Source organism: Danio rerio, chromosome 23 (assembly GCF_052040795.2).
Source record: "Danio rerio strain M-AB ecotype USA chromosome 23, GRCz13ab, whole genome shotgun sequence".
Lineage (NCBI taxonomy): Eukaryota > Metazoa > Chordata > Actinopteri > Cypriniformes > Danionidae > Danio > Danio rerio.
Genome location: NC_141043.1, coordinates 13,052,901 through 13,061,410, shown reverse-complemented (window position 1 = coordinate 13,061,410; position 8,510 = coordinate 13,052,901). Strand labels below are relative to the sequence as shown.

At 35.7% G+C, this 8,510-nt stretch overlaps 1 long non-coding RNA gene across 1 annotated transcript; it reads left to right on the top strand.

The window, feature by feature from the left end:
• Positions 1 to 2,282: 2,282 nt before the first annotated feature.
• LOC147831241 (uncharacterized) lies at positions 2,283 to 6,877 on the top strand. The gene is made up of 3 exons (XR_015523276.1): positions 2,283 to 2,420; positions 4,094 to 5,677; positions 5,865 to 6,877. It is a non-coding gene; the product is annotated as an uncharacterized LOC147831241 (long non-coding RNA).
• The last annotated feature ends 1,633 nt before the right edge of the window (positions 6,878 to 8,510 follow it).

Sequence of the window (8,510 nt, the reverse complement as noted above, 5' to 3'; positions counted from 1 at the left end):
CAGAATGTGATAAAACCAGATTCAGCCACAAAAATGCATCATTCTTTTTGTTTTAGACAACATTTCATGCACTGTTAAACATGTTAAAGCAAGTTGCAAGTGAAAATCTGTGTCTCTGACTGAGTTTGAATTACTGCTTATTTTGACCTCTGCTGGCTCTGAAAAGCTCATTTTCAACGTTCAATTCAGAATGTGATAAAACCAGATCCAGCCACTAAAAAGCATTTTCTTTTTGTTTTAGACAACATTTCATGCACTGTTAAACATGTTAAAGCAAGTTGCAAGTGAAAATCTATGTCTATCACTGAGTTTGCATTACTGCTTATTTTGACCTCTGCTGGCTCTGAAAAGCTCATTTTCAACGTCCAATGCAGAATGTGATAAAACCAGATCCAGCTACTAAAATGCATCATTCTTTTTGTTGTAGACAACATTTCATCCATTGTTAAACATGTTAAAGCAAGTTGCAAGTGAAAATCTATGTCTCTGACTGAGTTTGCATTACTGCTTATTTTGACCTCTGCTGGCTGAGTAAAGCTAATTTTCAACGTCCAATGCAGAATGTGATAAAACCAGATCCAGCCACTAAAAAGCATTTTCTTTTTGTTTTAGACAACATTTCATGCACTGTTAAACATGTTAAAGCAAGTTGCAAGTGAAAATCTATGTCTATGACTGAGTTTGCATTACTGCTTATTTTGACCTCTGCTGGCTCTGAAAAGCTCATTTTCAACGTCCAATGCAGAATGTGATAAAACCAGATCCAGCTACTAAAATGCATCATTCTTTTTGTTGTAGACAACATTTCATGCATTGTTAAACATGTTAAAGCAAGTTGCAAGTGAAAATCTATGTCTCTGACTGAGTTTGCATTACTGCTTATTTTGACCTCTGCTGGCTGAGTAAAGCTAATTTTCAACGTCCAATGCAGAATGTGATAAAACCAGATCCAGCCACTAAAAAGCATTTTCTTTTTGTTTTAGACAACATTTCATGCACTGTTAAACATGTTAAAGCAAGTTGCAAGTGAAAATCTATGTCTATGACTGAGTTTGCATTACTGCTTATTTTGACCTCTGCTGGCTCTGAAAAGCTCATTTTCAACGTCCAATGCAGAATGTAATAAAACGAGATCCAGCTACTAAAATGCATCATTCTTTTTGTTGTAGTCAACATTTCATGCACCGTTAAACATGTTAAAGCAAGTTGCAAGTGAAAATCTTTGCCTCTGACTGAGTTTGCATTACTGCTTATTTTGACCTCTGCTGGCTCTGAAAAGCTCATTTTCAACGTTCAATTCAGAATGTGATAAAACCAGATCCAGCCCCTAAAAAGCATTTTCTTTTTGTTTTAGACAACATTTCATGCACTGTTAAACATGTTTAAGAAAGTTGCAAGTGAAAATCTATGTCTCTGACTGAGTTTGCATTACTGCTTGTTTTGACCTCTGCTGGCTCTGAAAAGCTCATTTTCAACATCCAATGCAGAATGTGATAAAACCAGATCCAGCCACAAAAATGCATCATTCTTTTTGTTTTAGACAACATTTCATGCACTGTTAAACATGTTAAAGCAAGTTGCAAGTGAAAATCTATGTCTCTGACTGAGTTTGCATTACTGCTTATTTTGACCTCTGCTGGCTCTGAAAAGCTCATTTTCAACGTTCAATTCAGAATGTGATAAAACCAGATCCAGCCACTAAAAAGCATTTTCTTTTTGTTTTAGACAACATTTCATGCACTGTTAAACATGTTAAAGCAAGTTGCAAGTGAAAATCTATGTCTATCGCTGAGTTTGCATTACTGCTTATTTTGACCTCTGCTGGCTCTGAAAAGCTCATTTTCAACGTCCAATGCAGAATGTGATAAAACCAGATCCAGCTACTAAAATGCATCATTCTTTTTGTTGTAGACAACATTTCATGCACTGTTAAACATGTTAAAGCAAGTTGCAAGTGAAAATCTATGTCTCTGACTGAGTTTGCATTACTGCTTATTTTGACCTCTGCTGGCTCTGAAAAGCTCATTTTCAACGTTCAATTCAGAATGTGATAAAAACTGATCCAGCCATAAAATGCATCATTCTTTTTTGTTTTAGACAACAATTCATGCACTGTTAAACATTTTAAAGCAAAGTTGCAAGTGAAAATCTATGTCTCTGACTGAGTTTGCATTACTGTGATTTGACCTCTCTGCTGGCTGAGATAAGCTCATTTTCAACGTCCAATTCAGAAAGTGATAAAAACAGATCCAGCCATAAAATGCATCATTCTTTTTTGTTTTAGACAACATTTCATGCACTGTTAAACATGTTAAAGCAAGTTGCAGGTGAAATTCTATGTCACTGACCGAGTTTGCATTACTGTGATTTGACCTCTCTGCTGGCTGAGATAAGCTCATTTTCAACGTCCACTTCAGAAAGTAATAAAAACAGATCCAGCCATAAAATGCATCATTCTTTTTTGTTTTAGACAACATTTCATGCACTGTTAAACATGTTAAAGCAAGTTGCAGGTAAAAATCTATGTCTCTGACTGAGTTTGCATTACTGTGATTTGACCTCTCTTCTGGCTGAGATAAGCTCATTTTCAACGTCCAATTCAGAAAGTGATAAAAACAGATCCAGCCATAAAATGCATCATTCTTTTTTTGTTTTAGACAACATTTCATGCACTGTTAAACATGTTAAAGCAAGTTGCAGGTGAAAATCTATGTCTCTGACTGAGTTTGCATTACTGTGATTTGACCTCTCTGCTGGCTGAGATAAGCTCATTTTCAACGTCCAATTCAGAAAGTGATAAAAACAGATCCAGCCATAAAATGCATCATTCTTTTTTGTTTTAGACAACAATTCATGCACTGTTAAACATGTTAAAGCAAGTTGCAGGTAAAAATCTATGTCTCTGACTGAGTTTGCATTACTGTGATTTGACCTCTCTTCTGGCTGAGATAAGCTCATTTTCAACGTCCAATTCAGAAAGTGATAAAAACAGATCCAGCCATAAAATGCATCATTCTTTTTTTGTTTTAGACAACATTTCATGCACTGTTAAACATGTTAAAGCAAGTTGCAGGTGAAAATCTATGTCTCTGACTGAGTTTGCATTACTGTGATATGACCTCTCTGCTGGCTGAGATAAGCTCATTTTCAACGTCCAATTCAGAAAGTGATAAAAACAGATCCAGCCATAAAATGCATCATTCTTTTTTGTTTTAGACAACAATTCATGCACTGTTAAACATGTTAAAGCAAGTTGCAAGTGAAAATCTATGTCTCTGACTGAGTTTGCATTACTGTGATTTGACCTCTCTGCTGGCTGAGATAAGCTCATTTGCAACGTCCAATTCAGAAAGTGATAAAAACAGATCCAGCCATAAAATGCATCATTCTTTTTTGTTTTAGACAACAATTCATGCACTGTTAAACATGTTAAAGCAAGTTGCAAGTGAAAATCTATCTCTCTGACTGAGTTTGCATTACTGTGATTTGACCTCTCTGCTGGCTGAGATAAGCTCATTTTCAACGTCCAATTCAGAAAGTGATAAAAACAGATCCAGCCATAAAATGCATCATTCTTTTTTGTTTTAGACAACAATTCATGCACTGTTAAACATGTTAAAGCAAGTTGCAAGTGAAAATCTATGTCTCTGACTGAGTTTGCATTACTGTGATTTGACCTCTCTGCTGGCTGAGATAAGCTCATTTTCAACGTCCAATTCAGAAAGTGATAAAAACAGATCCAGCCATAAAATGCATCATTCTTTTTTGTTTTAGACAACATTTCATGCACTGTTAAACATGTTAAAGCAAGTTGCAGGTGAAAATCTATGTCTCTGACTGAGTTTGCATTACTGTGATTTGACCTCTCTGCTGGCTGAGATAAGCTCATTTTCAACGTCCAATTCAGAAAGTGATAAAAACAGATCCAGCCATAAAATGCATCATTCTTTTTTGTTTTAGACAACAATTCATGCACTGTTAAACATGTTAAAGCAAGTTGCAAGTGAAAATCTATGTCTCTGACTGAGTTTGCATTACTGTGATTTGACCTCTCTGCTGGCTGAGATAAGCTCATTTGCAACGTCCAATTCAGAAAGTGATAAAAACAGATCCAGCCATAAAATGCATCATTCTTTTTTGTTTTAGACAACAATTCATGCACTGTTAAACATGTTAAAGCAAGTTGCAAGTGAAAATCTATCTCTCTGACTGAGTTTGCATTACTGTGATTTGACCTCTCTGCTGGCTGAGATAAGCTCATTTTCAACGTCCAATTCAGAAAGTGATAAAAACAGATCCAGCCATAAAATGCATCATTCTTTTTTGTTTTAGACAACAATTCATGCACTGTTAAACATGTTAAAGCAAGTTGCAAGTGAAAATCTATGTCTCTGACTGAGTTTGCATTACTGTGATTTGACCTCTCTGCTGGCCGAGATAAGCTCATTTTCAACGTCCAATTCAGAAAGTGATAAAAACAGATCCAGCCATAAAATGCATCATTCTTTTTTGTTTTAGACAACATTTCATGCACTGTTAAACATGTTAAAGCAAGTTGCAGGTGAAAATCTATGTCTCTGACTGAGTTTGCATTACTGTGATTTGACCTCTCTGCTGGCTGAGATAAGCTCATTTTCAACGTCCAATTCAGAAAGTGATAAAAACAGATCCAGCCATAAAATGCATCATTCTTTTTTGTTTTAGACAACAATTCATGCACTGTTAAACATGTTAAAGCAAGTTGCAAGTGAAAATCTATGTCTCTGACTGAGTTTGCATTACTGTGATTTGACCTCTCTGCTGGCTGAGATAAGCTCATTTTCAACGTCCAATTCAGAAAGTGATAAAAACAGATCCAGCCATAAAATGCATCATTCTTTTTTGTTTTAGACAACAATTCATGCACTGTTAAACATGTTAAAGCAAGTTGCAAGTGAAAATCTATGTCTCTGACTGAGTTTGCATTACTGTGATTTGACCTCTCTGCTGGCTGAGATGAGCTCATTTTCAACGTCCAATTCAGAAAGTGATAAAAACTGATCCAGCCATAAAATGCATCATTCTTTTTTGTTTTAGACAACAATTCATGCACTGTTAAACATGTTAAAGCAAGTTGCAAGTGAAATTCTATGTCTCTGACTGTGTTTGCATTACTGTGATTTGACCTCTCTGCTGGCTGAGATGAGCTCATTTTCAACGTCCAATTCAGAAAGTGATAAAAACAGATCCAGCCATAAAATGCATCATTCTTTTTTGTTTTAGACAACAATTCATGCACTGTTAAACATGTTAAAGCAAGTTGCAAGTGAAAATCTATGTCTCTGACTGAGTTTGCATTACTGTGATTTGACCTCTCTGCTGGCTGAGATAAGCTCATTTTCAACCTCCAATTCAGAAAGTGATAAAAACAGATCCAGCCATAAAATACATCATTCTTTTTTGTTTTAGACAACATTTCATGCACTGTTAAACATGTTAAAGCAAGTTGCAAGTGAAAATCTATGTCACTGACCGAGTTTGCATTACTGTGATTTGACCTCTCTGCTGGCTGAGATAAGCTCATTTTCAACGTCCACTTCAGAAAGTAATAAAAACAGATCCAGCCATAAAATGCATCATTCTTTTTTGTTTTAGACAACATTTCATGCACTGTTAAACATGTTAAAGCAAGTTGCAGGTAAAAATCTATGTCTCTGACTGAGTTTGCATTACTGTGATTTGACCTCTCTTCTGGCTGAGATAAGCTCATTTTCAACGTCCAATTCAGAAAGTGATAAAAACAGATCCAGCCATAAAATGCATCATTCTTTTTTTGTTTTAGACAACATTTCATGCACTGTTAAACATGTTAAAGCAAGTTGCAGGTGAAAATCTATGTCTCTGACTGAGTTTGCATTACTGTGATTTGACCTCTCTGCTGGCTGAGATAAGCTCATTTTCAACGTCCAATTCAGAAAGTGATAAAAACAGATCCAGCCATAAAATGCATCATTCTTTTTTGTTTTAGACAACAATTCATGCACTGTTAAACATGTTAAAGCAAGTTGCAGGTAAAAATCTATGTCTCTGACTGAGTTTGCATTACTGTGATTTGACCTCTCTTCTGGCTGAGATAAGCTCATTTTCAACGTCCAATTCAGAAAGTGATAAAAACAGATCCAGCCATAAAATGCATCATTCTTTTTTTGTTTTAGACAACATTTCATGCACTGTTAAACATGTTAAAGCAAGTTGCAGGTGAAAATCTATGTCTCTGACTGAGTTTGCATTACTGTGATTTGACCTCTCTGCTGGCTGAGATAAGCTCATTTTCAACGTCCGATTCAGAAAGTGATAAAAACAGATCCAGCCATAAAATGCATCATTCTTTTTTGTTTTAGACAACAATTCATGCACTGTTAAACATGTTAAAGCAAGTTGCAAGTGAAAATCTATGTCTCTGACTGAGTTTGCATTACTGTGATTTGACCTCTCTGCTGGCTGAGATAAGCTCATTTGCAACGTCCAATTCAGAAAGTGATAAAAACAGATCCAGCCATAAAATGCATCATTCTTTTTGTTTTAGACAACAATTCATGCACTGTTAAACATGTTAAAGCAAGTTGCAAGTGAAAATCTATCTCTCTGACTGAGTTTGCATTACTGTGATTTGACCTCTCTGCTGGCTGAGATAAGCTCATTTTCAACGTCCAATTCAGAAAGTGATAAAAACAGATCCAGCCATAAAATGCATCATTCTTTTTTGTTTTAGACAACAATTCATGCACTGTTAAACATGTTAAAGCAAGTTGCAAGTGAAAATCTATGTCTCTGACTGAGTTTGCATTACTGTGATTTGACCTCTCTGCTGGCTGAGATAAGCTCATTTTCAACGTCCAATTCAGAAAGTGATAAAAACAGATCCAGCCATAAAATGCATCACTCTTTTTTGTTTTAGACAACATTTCATGCACTGTTAAACATGTTAAAGCAAGTTGCAGGTGAAAATCTATGTCTCTGACTGAGTTTGCATTACTGTGATTTGACCTCTCTGCTGGCTGAGATAAGCTCATTTTCAACGTCCAATTCAGAAAGTGATAAAAACAGATCCAGCCATAAAATGCATCATTCTTTTTTGTTTTAGACAACAATTCATGCACTGTTAAACATGTTAAAGCAAGTTGCAAGTGAAAATCTATGTCTCTGACTGAGTTTGCATTACTGTGATTTGACCTCTCTGCTGGCTGAGATAAGCTCATTTGCAACGTCCAATTCAGAAAGTGATAAAAACAGATCCAGCCATAAAATGCATCATTCTTTTTTGTTTTAGACAACAATTCATGCACTGTTAAACATGTTAAAGCAAGTTGCAAGTGAAAATCTATCTCTCTGACTGAGTTTGCATTACTGTGATTTGACCTCTCTGCTGGCTGAGATAAGCTCATTTTCAACGTCCAATTCAGAAAGTGATAAAAACAGATCCAGCCATAAAATGCATCATTCTTTTTTGTTTTAGACAACAATTCATGCACTGTTAAACATGTTAAAGCAAGTTGCAAGTGAAAATCTATGTCTCTGACTGAGTTTGCATTACTGTGATTTGACCTCTCTGCTGGCTGAGATAAGCTCATTTTCAACGTCCAATTCAGAAAGTGATAAAAACAGATCCAGCCATAAAATGCATCATTCTTTTTTGTTTTAGACAACATTTCATGCACTGTTAAACATGTTAAAGCAAGTTGCAGGTGAAAATCTATGTCTCTGACTGAGTTTGCATTACTGTGATTTGACCTCTCTGCTGGCTGAGATAAGCTCATTTTCAACGTCCAATTCAGAGTGTGATAAAAACAGATCCAGCCATAAAATGCATCATTCTTTTTTGTTTTAGACAACAATTCATGCACTGTTAAACATGTTAAAGCAAGTTGCAAGTGAAAATCTATGTCTCTGACTGAGTTTGCATTACTGTGATTTGACCTCTCTGCTGGCTGAGATAAGCTCATTTTCAACGTCCAATTCAGAAAGTGATAAAAACAGATCCAGCCATAAAATGCATCATTCTTTTTTGTTTTAGACAACATTTCATGCACTGTTAAACATGTTAAAGCAAGTTGCAGGTGAAAATCTATGTCTCTGACTGAGTTTGCATTACTGTGATTTGACCTCTCTGCTGGCTGAGATAAGCTCATTTTCAACGTCCAATTCAGAAAGTGATAAAAACTGATCCAGCCATAAAATGCATCATTCTTTTTTGTTTTAGACAACAATTCATGCACTGTTAAACATGTTAAAGCAAGTTGCAAGTGAAAATCTATGTCTCTGAATGAGTTTGCATTACTGTGATTTGACCTCTCTGCTGGCTGAGATAAGCTCATTTTCAACGTCCACTTCAGAAAGTGATAAAAACAGATCCAGCCATAAAATGCATCATTCTTTTTTGTTTTAGACAACATTTCATGCACTGTTAAACATGTTAAAGCAAGTTGCAAGTGAAAATCTATCTCTCTGACTGAGTTTGCATTACTGTGATT